The sequence below is a fragment of the Orbicella franksi genome, chromosome 9 (assembly GCF_964199315.1).
Source record: "Orbicella franksi chromosome 9, jaOrbFran1.1, whole genome shotgun sequence".
Taxonomy (NCBI): Eukaryota; Metazoa; Cnidaria; class Anthozoa; order Scleractinia; family Merulinidae; genus Orbicella; species Orbicella franksi.
Window position 1 is genome coordinate 16,403,879 of NC_138153.1, and position 15,949 is coordinate 16,419,827.

General features: G+C 37.9%; 1 pseudogene across 1 annotated transcript; it reads left to right on the forward strand.

The window, feature by feature from the left end:
* The first annotated feature begins 3,144 nt into the window (after positions 1-3,144).
* LOC145497084 (adhesion G-protein coupled receptor D1-like) lies at positions 3,145-15,449 on the forward strand (annotated as a pseudogene). Its single transcript, XR_014050646.1, has 12 exons — positions 3,145-3,767; positions 4,012-4,103; positions 4,615-4,863; positions 7,867-8,019; positions 8,567-8,866; positions 9,328-9,504; positions 10,211-10,420; positions 11,383-11,536; positions 12,383-12,531; positions 13,295-13,549; positions 14,605-14,727; positions 14,827-15,449. The product of XR_014050646.1 is annotated as an adhesion G-protein coupled receptor D1-like (transcript).
* The last annotated feature ends 500 nt before the right edge of the window (positions 15,450-15,949 follow it).

Consider the following 15,949-nt stretch of genomic DNA (forward strand, 5'->3'; position numbering starts at 1 on the left):
ATGTGCTGTGTACGAAAAGTCGAGCGCTTCTTCGATGACTTTGAAAAATAATTCTGTTTACCTATGCTCTCGTTTGCTCATCTTGCTAATATTGGCTGATTTTCGCAGGGCATGCTTTAATAATTTCCTTGTAAGACACGTGTGTGTTTATAACTCTAAGATTACCTCAGTGTATTAGGATATTTCACATTTTTCATTCTTTAAATGTTTCAGAACTTAAATGGTACGAGAATTGGAGTTTTTAAGAAACTTGGCATGAAATTTTGGTTGTGTGCAGATTTGTCGGCACCACTTTAACATTGCGGGTACTGTTGTTAATAGTTTTCATGATATGATTTGTTCTTTGTTATTCATTTCAGCCTTAATTAAGGGTGATCATCGCATTATTTCCCCACTGAGTATCATTACAAATCTGTACACTACGTTCTCAAACTTATTAATAATTCACGAAGTTTAGACAACGGAAATCATGACCGTGACGGTCTTTGGATATGTAATCTTAATTAGCGTAGATTTTTACAATTTCATTTCTTCGTTTTCTCCTCAGTTTTAGTTTCGACTGAGAAGATATATCAAACACTCGAGACACGGTTTGACCACATTTCCAAACACCTCGAAGTTCGTTAAAAATACTCCGCTGCGCGTCGTATTTTCAACTCTCTCATTCACATTCTGGAAACTAATGATGCAAACAATATAGGAAAATTTGCAATTTGGCATGCTACACAGTAGATGTTGCACAGGTTAAAGTGGCTTTCTTTTTCTTCATCTTTCATTTCAATTTCAGTTGCCTATGCATGGTTAGTTTTCGGTTAGGTCTATGCACTATATTTCTGAATCAGTCCGTTATCCATTTTGTTTCTCTTTTTTTTTGACGTGAAAGACGTTCTTACCATTCAGCCAGCGTGCATGTTTGGCAGGCAGGTATGTGTGGTACTTTTCTTAACACTCGGAGTCCACATAATTATGAAACATTTCGACCAGAATATAATTTTTGACGGCTCTTACAAGAAATTTTGAGAGAGATTTCAGCAGAGCAAGTTTGAATATTACTCAAAATATTTTCCTACTCAGTACTACAAATGTTTATTTTTGCGCGCTACGATTGAATTGACAGTATATTAGAACTGATATAAATATCGTTTTGGGAATGATTACATTGCTCGGGTTTATTTAACTATAAAACCCAATCTTTTCTTAAATTTTCAAATCCTATACAGGCTGTTAAGAAATTATATTTGAAAAATCCCAATTCCGCTGTATTGCTTTTGCCTACTCGACAAAAAATGGCTTCAGTAACCATCAGTAGCAAATCACCATATATTTAGTGTTTTTTTATTACAGACTCCCTGCGTATTCAATTTCCTCTACTTTGTCTTTGTTCCAGCAGTGATTTTGACTTTAATCTACTCTGCCCCGAGGACTATCCTAATCAACCACGACAGCACTCTATTATAAAGTATTACGTGCTCTTGTTTGCTGGTCGTTATGAAATGTCACCGGAGATGTCACAGCTTGAATCAGCAGCGGATAATAACATTTTGACGCCGAAAAGTTTACATTTTCACTAAACAAAGCAACAACATTTGCAAAATAAATAAACTCTCTCCAGATTCAAGCAGTCCTTTGTTTTATCCAAACTACGACCATGTTAATCCGACTAGAAGAGTTCACTTGTAGAATAGAACCTCTTGTTTTTTCTTTTTTTCTTTTCTTTTTTTTTTACTGAGCAACACTTGAATGTAAGTTATAGCTATACACCCTTAGCAGGAAAAATTCACTTATTTTATGAAGTTATGGAACATCGTTAAAAAAATATTGCTTAAGTTTATAACGGAGGATTAATTTTGCAGGATTTTGATTTTGTCGCACTCTCGATCGAATTTGGCGAAATTTCATTCCTCAGGGCAAAATTCGTTTTAAGAGTTATTTCAAACCACGGTCGTTCAAGCCTTATAATCACCTATTGAAGTCAGTGAATACGTGATTAAACATGATAAATTAAGTTTTATCAGGCAAGGAAAAAGAACAAGAAACGGAAATTGTATTTACAGCAACATACGTAACCGCCTGCAAGTTGATTTAGAGGTCGCGTGAACACAAAATATCGTCACTTAAACTGAAAACATTATATTTTGAGTAGAAACTTCTTCACGGGTTTTATTCCATGAAAAAGGCCATGATGTACGGCTGGAAACTTATCTTGTTTTTACTGGTATGCGGATTTACGGTGCGTTGCAAAAATTCCGCCTTGTACGTTTTCGCCTCCAATGTTGATTATTGCTGTGCTGAAATCTCTTTTTCTTTTCTTTTTGGTTGTTACTACTCTGTTTAATCATCGTAGGTTTTCTCCAATATGAGTTCTTCACCACACGAAAACAATGACGGTAAGTTTGTTTGTTTTGAGGTACACATAAAGCCATTAATTTGTAAAATGTAGTACGTAAAAGTGTAATAGCTTTTTTTTAGTTTGCTAACTTAACTGGCGTACTAATATGTACAATTCTAAAGTTAGTTCTGATTTTCAAAATAAGGTTTTCGGTTATCGAGGCATAGGGGTAACTTATGCAGTGTAAGGGTTTCCTTTCGGCTTTTTTGCCGGTCAATAAATGGCAGTGTACGTGCCGCTAGGTCTACGGTCTTCAGTGTGATATCGATAAAATGAAAGCAGTTATCAGTCTAATGCTTTATTCACAGAAGCAGATGATTTTTCCTTAATGTGCCAAAAGGAACCGAGAATGATTTAAAAGCACTTGTTGAGATGCTACAAACCCCTTCCTTTTACTTTAAAGATACATTTCAACCCTTCCAGCAATATTCTTCGAGCAATATAACAAATCAACCTATGTTTTCTCCTTATGACACTTCCCGAGTGCTTGTCAATCAATGCTTAGCAATCAAACAAAAATAAATTATAATTGGGAATACTCTCAAGTGATTACACAAAATGTTTAGAGTAAAACTGAAAATTGAAAAAATGTACTGATATAGATGGCAATCATATCATGAAGGGAATTTTTTTTTTTTGTATTTTTAAGGTGTTTCTAGTAGAAACATGGGCATCAAGGATTAGGTCCCGCGCGTCCACACTACGCCGCAGAAATTTGAAAACTAAGTTTTATTTCTTCGGTTAGGCCTACCGTCCACCATTATCCTTCACAAGAACAGAGCTTAGCTATTAATTCAAACTGGAGGAATTTGAAAACGCCGGCTTTGCGTTTTAGTGTGGACGGAAAACATTTTGAAGACAGAGCTTTTCAAAAATGATGACGTCACGATAATCACGTGATTTCCCTGCCTGAGGTTTCCTCCAACACAAATCCAAAATGACCGCTGATTGTTGCGTTTTCAAATTTCTCCTGCGTAATTTGCATGGAAAACATTTTCAAACACGTTTTCAAATTTTATGTCAAATTTCTCCGGCGAAATGTGAACGAGGCCTTAATCTTGATGTTCCGAGAAAATGACGACTGAAATTACGAATAAAATAAATAATAATGATAATTGTCAATTTTCGCGGCAATGCTTTTTCTTTCAAACAATAATGACGCTACAGTGGACGGAGAAAAAATGTTGTCTTTTCAATTTATTCACAGAAAATACTTTTTGTCAAGAAAATGCCGATGGAAGGTACCCAGACCCGTACAACTGCTGCAAGTTTATTCGCTGTTCCAGCGGCATCCCTCAACGAAGGTTTTGTCCTCTTGGTTTGATGTTCAACAGAACTCTGAGGACGTGTGACTGGCCTGAGAGCATTCGTTGCCAAGGTTAGCCTGTCACGTTCCACGAGACCGTGTTCTAACCATCTCAATCTCGAAGCAAGTAGGGGAGTACATAACAGAACTTTTATATTTTTATCTCATGAAGGCTTTATGCTATCGGTTTCCAGGGCCAAAAACAGTTTCATTGTCAGCGATTGACAATAATCGCGGCTTTCGTGCTTCTATAAAGCTGTGGAGTCATAGCTTATCTTTTATATCAATGTGCATTTTCCTTTTCCCTTTTTTTTAGCACAACTACCGGAAAACGCTGATGGTGAATGGATAAATGGTATATATATGGGCTGTCATTTATCGAAGACGATTAATAAAATCATGGAGAAGGTGTGTGGTTAATAAAACCGGTTAGAATTTAATTTTTAAATGACAGACCTTAAAAGCAGTGTATAAAATCTCTCTTGACAAGAGACTTGAAGGGCTTACGTCAAGTTTTGGCTTTACTCAATCGATTTCTTTAGCTTGGACGGTTTGTTTTTCCATTACAAACCACGTGATACTAGTGTCTAGAGAATTGTTCTTTTATTCATCTAAAAATCATACATTTATATACTCGTGAAAAACAAAAGAATTCAAAACAAAAATTCACAAGATTGTCATCACATGGTCTGAAATGGGGCAAAAAACCGCCCGAGCTAAAAAGGTCAATTTGGGCGGGGTTCTATATACCTATATCTTAATTATCATTTGATACATTTGATCATTTGATTCGGATCACAATGTAAATTACTGGGGTTTTTTGGTAGTTTTTGTCATTTAGTGGAGTTATTATTATCATTATTATTTCTGCCCTTCTGAAACGCCAGCTATTTGTTTTTGTTTTGTGATTCTATCTCAGTTTCCTCAAGAAAAAAATGCAAGTGAAGTCATGACAGAACTCAGTAACATTACCATGCCTCAAGATAACAGGACATTGAGCGAAACAGTGCTTATGAGAAGCCTGCATACTCTTCAACGACTAGTGGACTTTCAAAAAGCTAATGGAAACAACACTTCGAGTGAAATGAATTTCACATCTGTTTACAAGATAGCCAGCAATTTACTGGATAGCGCAAACAAAGCGACTTGGGGAGAAATTGACAGCAAGGTGAGAACTGCTTGTTTGCCGGGGGGTACTCCCAGAAAAATTTGGTGGGAGTGTGCGGCCCGCTTCCTAAAACCCTTACCCTATTTATGACCAAAATCTGCAATTTTCCCTGCCCTATCAGTGCGACCTGACCAAAAATTCGATACCCTATTTAAAACCTGGCCCTTAAATCAATACCCTGTTCCAGACCTGCCTTATAATTAGTTCCCTAGTTCAGACGAGTGTTTTAAAAATTACCGTAAACATAATTTGTTAAGGGCTTTTGTTGATGGTCTTATCGATAATGATGAAAAGGTAGCTTCTTCTTTATACCCAATAGCTGTTATTGCAGTTGAGCCTGTGGTCAAATATTCCTTTGTTTAAAAGGCATACAAACGAGGCGAACGGGTCGACACAAGGATAAATTGACCCATTCGCCTCGCTTGTATGTCAAACTGCTGATAATTTCAATAACAGCTATTCAAGACTAGAGTGCAAAAACCATACCCTATTTATGATCAAAATGGCTGAAAAACCATAACCTTTGGCCGCACATACCTAAATAGGCCATATAAGGTAGTGCCCCCGGGCTTGTTTCCTTGCATGTTTGTTTGTTTGTGCGGTCTATTAAGGTCTACCTACTCATTCGCGTCGTACGAGAAATATTAGTTCAGCATTCTGCATGTTGTAGATTTATTTAGTGTTATAATTGGACGAACTTAACCCCTGGTTGTTGTTTCCGCGAGATCTGCGATTACACGCAACCATAGCTCTCCTATTGAATGTTGACAAAATTGGCAAGTACTTGTCGGCAGGGCAACATACAGTCTCCCATATTATTATAGTCGCCTTACCTTTAAAATGAATGCTAGCCGCAAGCAAACAGCAGTAAAGAAATGTCCACGGGACGGGAAGCAAACTGCAGCGCAGGGCGACTATCCGTTGCCCTGTCATAAAGTACTTGCCAATTTTATCAGTTCTATGGCAAATGATCGGCAGGAAAACACGGCAACAAGACGACCTTACGCAGGGTTGAGGTTAAACCAAAAGCTGGGGAAAATTCCCTTGATCACAGAGAACAGCAATTTTTTTAAAAAAATACATATATTTGATAAAAAGATCTGGCAACTAATAGATAAGGGTTATCTTGAGGCAACAGAGAGATACGTGATATATTCACCGACGGCCTAGTCCGAGGTAGTCTCCTCCGCAGCCGTTTTTGGGAATGTCACGCAACGCTCCCCCCAAAGAAACGGCTGCTCACATCCGAACAACATTCCTTTCACGAAATTAGCCAATCACCGTTTCCGTTCCAATTTCAAGAGCGTTTTCGCACCAAATTCGCTCTTTGAAACTTGTCTAATCAGAGAATGTTTTTTATCTTTGTATCCCGTCGTGGGAGATGTCACAAATGAACATACATATTTCCGGCTTTTGTTTAGGGACGCCGAAAAATACCGGCGACTCTTGAACGAGCTTTCTATGTAGCTGAAGACTCTTCAAAGTTCAAGCTAATTATTAAAAGCTTTCAACTCAAAAAATTATTGTCGAGAAGGAAGATATCTATTTTAACTTAATAAAGGAACCAGGAAATCAAGTAACTTTGCCCGATTTATTGACAGTGAGTTCTGAATGCTTCTCTTTCCTCCTGATTCCAATCCGTAGGAGGCGTTTAGCCCTTGATTGATGCTTACAATTTGACATTTCCAGAAAATATATATTCTCTCATTAGCTGAACATAGCGATGAGCACATGAAGCACTTGTACTTAGGGCTTTCACTTACCTTTTTTTTCGTCCGTCATGATCGATCGTAGCCTACGAACACCGCCTATTTTTGGCGACGTGCGGCGTGAAACAAAAGTCAGAATTCCCTCGCGTGGTCGCACCCCGGGCCTTTTCGCGCGAAAGCTTACGTCATCCATACTTTGCTATTATGTGATTGGTTTGTTCAACAGAGCGCAAACAAACCACAAACACAAAAGGAAAAGAATGTGGTTCGGAGCAGCCGTGTCTTTGGGGGAGCGTTGCGTGACATCCCACAAAACGGCTGCGGAGGAGACTAAGTCCGACTAAGTCCACGAGGTGTCTAAAAATGTCCCGTTTGTATTCTGCATGGGCGAGGTTGACACAGAAGTCACAAAAGAAATATTTTTGTTCACTCCAAATGTCGGCATGTATTTTTTTCGTATCGGCTTCGTATGCAAAATAATCGAATAAAGATCAATAAAGATGACAAAAGCACGCACTGGGATTTACATTGTACTCGTACATGTTCTGCTTCGTGTTTAGACAGTTCTTTTCCTCCAACATCAGAAGACATGAATGACTCGGAAGAACACTTATTTATTTCGCATAACAGTTTTATTCGTGTGTTTAAGGTAAGCATTAAGTTAGGTAAACTACTAGTGACTGAACAACCTCGAGCTGCTTATAATAAGGCGGAGTTGTGGTTAGCGTTTCAGAAGCTATTGATGGGTTGTTGTAGCTTTGAACACACAGAACAATGTCCAGATGACCAATCAGTTTGTTATGAGATAGAGATCGTCTGCATGTTTTTAATTTAACAAATTGCTCTGTTGCATTCAAATCCAAGAATTTGGAAAGTTAAACGAATACATTTCTTTTGTTGACTTGCTGTTAAGTGTTGGCGTGTAGAGGGACATAATAGAGGAGAATATGTAAATACCAGGAGCCCATTGGCTCCTGTCAATACATATTAGAGGGGGCTGAATATGTCAATATATAATAGAGGGTAATATGTCAATATAATAGAGGGGAAGTGTCAGGGCAATTTAAGACAGGGTACTATGTCAGATCAGAGGAATATCAAACCCACTCGCGCCTTTTGCCATGAAAGTCACCCAGCTTTTCAGACACTTAAAATCAAGGGGTGTATTCAGTTTAGTCCCCACGACGGCACAAAGGAAAACCTAGAATAGAAGAAGAATTCGTGTTTTGCGTTTCTGAACTGCGACAGTATCGTAAATATAATCAAGACCATCCGGCTCTCATTAATCTTTCAGACTCGTCCTAACATTGTCGTCTCAAAGTTGATTAAGATGTTGGATGACTATGGCTTACACATCGCGAGTGGGATGGAAAGAGATGATATATCCGTCACCGCATTCACGAAGAATCTTGCAGCGACAATAGTCAAGCCAAACCGTCATGTTAAGGTGTTGTGGGCACCATTGATTTACAACATTGAATGGGAAGGCAGAGAATCAAAGAGTCGTCCAACGTTATATTTTAGGTTCTAGAGCCAAGAAAATATTTTCATTTTCAGCTGAAAGGGGCTCAACTATACCTGCTACCTTTTAAAATTTTAAAAGGGAGGATTTTAATAGTTAGCAAAGTGTCACACATTTTAAATTCTCAAACCAGTTTAATTTTATACAAAGGGAATCATAACCGTGACACTGTTTGGATATCTCATTTTAATTAGCCTAGATTTTTACGATTTTACTTCTACGTTTCCTCCTTAACTTAGTTTCGATTGAGAAGATTAATCTAACACTCAAGAAAATGTTTTACCACATTTCCAAACACCTCAAAAATGCTCTGTTTGGCGTCACGAGATGAGAGTCAAGTATAGTATTCTCATCTCTCTTGCTTGTGGATGTTTGGAAATGTGGTAAAACACGTTCCCTCGTGTCAGACAAATTAACGGAAAATATCAAAATATCAGATTAAGCTAATTTGGACTGTTTTCCCTACGTGTAGGAGCTGAAGGATGAATCTTGCTTCGTACATCAACACAGCTCAATGTGCCTTCCTGGAGGAATATTCCACGAGCCGTCATATTCTGGAGCAGTTAGCATCATCTACTACACTCTAAATCAAGTGTTATTACTTGAGGCATGCGCACTGGGAATAAAAAACACTACAGACATGCGCAGTAACGATTCCTCAACACCCTGTGATCGTGTTTCCATTCAATCTGTCATTGCATCAAGTACTGTTGGACGAAGCCGTCAACAAACCCTAAACACCTCGGTTAAAATTGTTCTACAGAACAGATATGTAAGAATCTATAATTCTATTTTCTCTTGCTAAAGAGGAATTTTTAGCCCAAATGTAAACATTTGGATCATTCTCGTATTAATTTTAACTCCTTTCTTTAAACGAGGAGGGACTCCGAGGGGTTTTGGGGGACAAGATCATTTATTTTAAGTGAACAAGTGATATTTTGGGGATTAATTTCACGGAACAAGGGATCATATCTCTACTGAAAGGGAACTTTGAGGAAAAATTTTAGGGAACAAGGGAGAAAAAGTGAAATTTTCAGGGGATTAAGGAACCGTGTTATTCCTCCCGGGAGGCACTCAACTTCAGACGCACATGACGAAAAGAGATGTAGCGACATAATCACGATTGGGATCCACAAAAAATTCCTCATTATTGGGATTGTTTTAATTCGGCAGATAATATAAGGTCGACTTTTTTTTATAAAAAAATTGTTGCTTCCATTTTTTTCTTGCTAGAGCCTATCTTCTCAGTCAAAAAGGACGTGTGTGTTCTGGGAATACGAAAACCCATTAAATGCATGGTCATCACGTGGATGTCACGTGGTACCTGAGGAATCTACTAATGAAGTTACGACCTGCCGCTGTACACATTTTACATTGTTCGCTGTTCTTCTGGATCCATACAACGTAGAGGTGAGTCAACAGCGAAGAGAGACATTCATTATATTCCACTATGAAGTCATGGAACAAAGTAGCTGTTCAAGTAAGAAAGAATTGGAATCTTCTTCGGAAATGGGAATTGCTTGCAGTCAAGTTTTAATGTCAGGAACTTGATCTCATTGGTTGTTCATAAAATGATATATTTTACTGGCTTTTTAAAATGAGCAAACCAAGACAAACAGGATAAATGTATCCCATAATTTATTTATCTTATGCCGGTATCAATGGAGATTTATCTTTATTTTCTGTCTTAAGCTGTTACTTAAACTAGTTTCAGCAAAACATTAAGAATATTTAGCCCTAGGGTAACTTTAAGAAGGCGTAGTAATTAACTTTTGAACCATAGTGCTGGCTAAACTTCTTTCTTGGTTTTAACGACTTTTAAGTTTTCTAACTTCCTATTAAAGAAAAGCCTCAATTTGCTCCAAAACTTTCTTTTCCTCCATAATTCTGTCCAATTGACCATTCTTAGCCTCTAACGAGCAAAATTTGCCTCGATGAAGGCATCCATACATTTTTGGTTAACTAGAATACTGATCCCGTAGAGGGCTAAAAATGTGCCAAGCTAACACTAACTTTAACCCACAGCAATGATTTCCACTTCCATTCTCAACAAGGAACACGTTTCTTTTTTATACCATCTTAAAGAAGTCACTTTTTTCAATGTGCACGCGTTCAGATTTCAGGAAGCCATCGGTAAGCTTTGGAGCTGATATCCACAGTAGGTTGCTCAGTGTCACTGGCGGCTTTAACTTGCACTATCCTAGTAACGTTAATCTTCTGGAGGAAACTCGAGTCCGTTCGCACAAAGGTCTTACTACACTTATGCTTCTTTCTCGCCGGAAGTTGTGTCTTGGTTATTATCGCTGATAGAGCTCGAGAAAGCGAGGTTTGTACTGTGCTGTGTCAGGTTGTTCAAAGCCCGATTACCCAGGACATAATTAATAGAGGGAAAAGATTATGAAACGTGACAAATTTCTTTGTTTTAGGTTTTTATTTTTGGCCTTGAACGTGCATAAAACACAATAGTTGTTTACTCCGCACTGAGGGACTAGCCAATAGAAACGTTTTGGTTACGTAATTCATGCATAATGTATGAGCGAAAAACAAAAGATTGTACACGGTCATGGACCTTCCAACATAAATCTTGGCATCTTTGTTTGCTCCTTTGATGTTTGACGGGCTTCATAAGCATTTCCCTCCAAAAACTATTTCAGTTTTCCAACTTTTCTAAGGTTTTCTGTTTATAATGTTTGTCCTTCCGTTTTGAGTTTGAGTAGCCTCAAACAAAACAAAACATAACAAGTGAAAAAAAAAAATACATAAGAAAAAATAATACCTTGGTTAACTTTTAAACCTGGGTTAGCGTTTGATTGGCTTTTGAAAAACTCGGCCCTGATGTCTAAACACTATCCTTGCAATGATTGTAAGTATCAGTGAAACCAGACAAATTCACTGTCAGATAGCTATAGGAATAAGTAAAACAAGCAACTGGAAGAGATGTTGCCCAGACGGGTATACTGGCTACTGCCACATTTTCGGAATTAGCATTGACACAATCATGGAGATCTGGAGGATTACTATTACGAAAGAGAGGGCAATATGACATTGCAGACGGAAGAAGGAATTATCCTGTATGCCGTATTTTTTACCTAAATACCCATATCCCGAAAACCCTTAAAAGGGCGATAGGTAAAGGCCACAAGGCCTTTAAAATGTAAGATGTAGCAGTGTAGTATTTAAAGACGTCCAAACCGTTATGCAACACACTATAACCGACAAACACATGTGATATTTTACTGGTTAACAGACTTCTGACACCAGGTAAATATTTTTTTTTTCAATGATTAGACCTATTGCAAACTGGTTGCAGTCTCTCTGCACTTCACGTTACTGTCTGCCTTCTGTTGGATGCTTTGTGAAGGAATTTTGCTCTACTGCGTCACAACTGTCATGGCCGCAAATCACGAGGACAAGATCAAATATTTTTATCTTCTAGGCTGGGGTGAGTAGTTAAAGGAACTATGTCATAGATTCTAGCCAAATTTAGACATAAGAACATGGCTACCAGTAATGTAACAATAACCTCTTGAAACAGTGAAGGATCATTTCAATAACGCAACAAATACAAAAGAAGGTACGGGTGGACAAAAATTGAAGAAGATTAAAACGGATTGCGATATGAGGTTTTGAAAAACTGTTAGGATAAACAGTTTTCAAAGTTACTCCCTTTTGTTAATCACCCTTAATTATACTGCTCGGGAGGCATGTTTGTTGTGAAGCTATGATTTTGTCATTTAGGACCATCTAGATCCAGAAAAGTAATATTTTCGCTTACATTAGGTTTCACAGCGAATATTTTGCAAATTAAAGTTTAATAAAATAGACTAAACTCAGCCGTGACTCAGTCCCCTAAGAATTGTGGAATCCGAAACTGTTACTTCTTTTCTTTCCATCAGTTCAAAAGTTCGACTTTCGTTCTGCTGACGTAAATCCTAATTATACGTCTCTAGCGGTAGCCGCTTTGACGCATCTAACAATCAGATGATTCGTTATATGCCTCACTGTCAACTTTGTTATGTTTAAAATATAACATAAAGGTTTAAAATAAATACTACCATCTCGATTTGCATGGTCCCCTTCACCCATGTATACCTCCAAAAAGGCATAGAAAGAAACAAACACAGCAAAGAAAGAGAAATGAAAATGGTTCTTGAAACCTCGCCCCGGCCGGGCAGAAGATGCATTTTACTCTTTTTTTGCGATATATTTGCAATCGAAATTGAATTTTGTGCCCGTCAACGTATTTACCCTCGCTTATGTATAGCATTTACATTTCACTTTTTTTTAGGTGTCCCAGCCGTTATTGTAATAGTGGCATTAGGCGTTTCTCGTGGCAAAGGTTATGGGCGCGGCTCTTCAAAGATTAGAACTTGTTGGCTGACGATAGAAAATGGTTTGATATGGTTATTTGTCGCCCCTGCTTCGGTCGTGCTACTGGTAAATAAGAACATTGTGTGATTTTGTGCATAATTACTGACCAACAGACTAGCAAGATACCGTGCAGTGGAGGATGTAGCTTCATTTCGTGTTCAATAGAACTTTCATTTCTTTTTTATAAATGTTTAAACTTCCGTTTTCCAATAAAGTCTGGTTTACCTGGTTACATTGCTTAAAAACTACACGACTTCAATGGAGCCAAACGTCAGACCCAAGTTCACCTCGTGACAGGATCAGAACATTTGGGTGTTTATTTCTACAATTCTATTTGAAATTTCACGCATTAGAGTTCCATCCATAGGTTGAAAGTAAGACTACCAAGGGCTTCATTGAAAGACTCAAACCAACCACCTTGTATTAAGCCACCTTGTAGCTAATAGCTATAGTATCTCTTATCAGTGGGCTTCCCTTCCCGGAGATTCACAAGTTAGAACCACTTTGTTAACCATGTCAAACAGCATTCATTTATTGTTGGATGAGAAAGAGTGGACTAGATTCTTATATCACAAATTACTAAGTGAATAAACCATTTTCAAGTTGCTTTTTACCTCTGTTTCAAAACGAGTCCTGATGCATAACCTTTCATATGGAAATGAAGTTGCAAGACAATGAACGTGCTAGAGAATCTCATTTCAATATAAAAGGTTGTGCACCAAGACTTGTTTTGAAGCAAAGGTAAGAGCAACTAGGAAATGACCCATTGAGATGAGGATTACGTCAGATGACCACGTGACTTTCTTTACCGCTGACCTTCTCTTTTCAGATCAACATAATTTTACTCATCATCGTAGTGAAGAAAGCTTTATCAACACATGTCATGCTCGCCAGAACTCAACTTCAGAAAATCCGCGCGGGCATAAAGGCGGCCATCGTCTCCCTTCCGTTGCTCGGGATCACGTGGACATTCGGTCTCCTGGCTTTCAACTCTGATACTATATTCTTCAAATACATGTTTGCCATCTCGAACTCGTTGCAAGGTCTGATGATATTTGTATTTCACTGCGCGCTGAACAAACAGGTAATAACCGGTTACTCCGTGTCCATTATTTTATTTTCCAAAGCCCCGGATATGACTGCTATTTAAGTTGATGCGGACAAGAAGACAAGGGCAGCGTCCACATTACGGCGGAGAAATTTGAAAACGAAGCTTTATTCCTACGGTTAGGTCTGCCGTCCACACTAATCCGTCACGAAAACGGAGCTTTTCGAAAACGCTCTTCAAATCGGAGGAATTTGAAAACGCCGGCTTTTCGTTTTCGTATGGACGGAAAACCATTTTGAAACTGGAGCTTTGAACACGATGACACTCACGATAATCATGTGATTTTTCTGCCCGAGCAATTTTCAAACATAAATCCACAATGACCGGTGATTGTTATGTTTTTAAATTCCTCCGGTGTAATGTAGACGGAAAACATGTGAAGCGTTTTCAGAGTGAAACCTATGTTCTCAAATTCCTCTAGCGTAGTGGGGACGGGGTCTAGGCCAGCAACTTCTGAACTGTTCTTTATCTCTACTGAAATGAGTGCAGTTATAACGGCTTTGTAAGCACAATAAGTTTCAAGGAGACCATACTTCTAGGAGACTAAGTTCTACTTAAAACGGGACTGTGATTGGTCAGCGGCTGACTTTGAGAACTATAAAACCAATCATGGCTCATTCTAAAAGTGCGCGCTTTTTTCACCGCAATTTTTTTTTAGGTAATATATCCAACACGAAAGACAGTGTTTGACCAGATTTCAAACAACATGAAGAGAGTCGAAGCTACGACGCGTAACAGAGTTGTATTTTTCAAGGTGTTTAAAAATGTGGCCAAACACGGTCAAGAGTATTTGCATTGATATATCTTTTCAATCGAAACTCAAACTGAGGAGGAAACAAAGAAATAGAATCTTAAATATCTATGTTAATTAAAATAAGATATCCAATCATGACCGTCACGGCCAAGATTTTCTTTGTTTAAACTGGATGAATTATTAATGCGTTTGAGAAGACCTATGCTTAACCCAAATATTGGTTAGTTTTAGCCAGGAAAAATAATAACCCAAACTATTTGTCTCTTCGAATCGATAGATTCAGGAGATTTTTATGCTGAAAATCGTGCAACTTAAACAGCGTTCTGTGGCTACTAGGAGAGTGGAACCTGCTTGGTTCTGAAAACACCCAAAGTGCCATGTGAGAGCCACAAAGTGGAATGTAAGTATATTTACCACTGATAAATAGGAATTTCAGGGCTAACAGCTGCGAATAATGTTGTTTCTATAAGTAATACAGCATTCATTTTTTTGTTGATAGGTGCGAAGGCTTCAACTTCGTAGCAGTTACGTACCATTAGAATACCGAATGACCGCAGTGAATACGAATCATGCAAGAGGAAATTCGATCGATTAAGACCGATGAAGAAAGGAGTCTTTGACATAACAAGAGAATCACCTTGTATACGCACTTGCTCGATTCCCACTAAGAGTCAGCAGCGGTGTGTTTTCGCTTGGAAAAACCCCCGTGCGGGATGGTCACGCGCTTTAAAAAACTATAAAGGGTTACTAAGCGTCGAAATTGAGTTCAGATGCAAATTGGTCTGTCATCGACACTTTAGAGTGGAAACAAATCTTTTTAATTTATACTGTGCTAACGCCTTCAATTGGCTATTTTTTGCCCGCCTACCAAGGACGTGTCTGGTTACTAGAAAATGCAAAAGATCTTGATGGCCAATTTTTGACTCTGGCAGCTGGGATAACTGTTTTTTTATTATTATTATTATTATTTTTATTATTATTATTTTCCTATTTTTTTTTTTTTTTTACAATTTAAATGCTTGGTTACTCTAGCAAGGAAAAGCGTGCTCCTTGCTAAAAGGCCTATAGGAACGTTGATTCTCATATTACTGAAATAAATTTGTCTTCTCAACCTTTTATGTGAAGTATGACAATGATACGAGTAGTTTAAAATACTCCTTTTTATTGCATGTAGAAACATAAATATAACCATAGGTACGTAGATCTCCCATAACTTTAACATTGAATTCATAGTTTAAAAATAAATAAGCGGAAAATCTGTTAACTTGAAAATAGTTGTTTTTATATACATTTGTACACATCTCACTATCAATGCGTTGTACAGCGCATGCGTTCGAAAATTTTATATTGTCAATATTAAAATACTATGTTTGGTAGTCTTAAAATTTTAATTGGCTAATTGGCTATTTTTTATACCAATCTAAATTCAACGCTGCCTGGCTTCGCGAGTCGGAGATATTTTCCTTGTACTTTGACGCATTTATTTTGGTATAAATCAATACCACTAACCTCCAATGCATTCGTGTGTTACATAACCATGTCAGTTAAGAAAGACAGTTTAAGGTGTTTGCACCAAGCGGGTTTCTCAACAAGCTTGAACAGCTTTGAAAGACAGGTCAAAA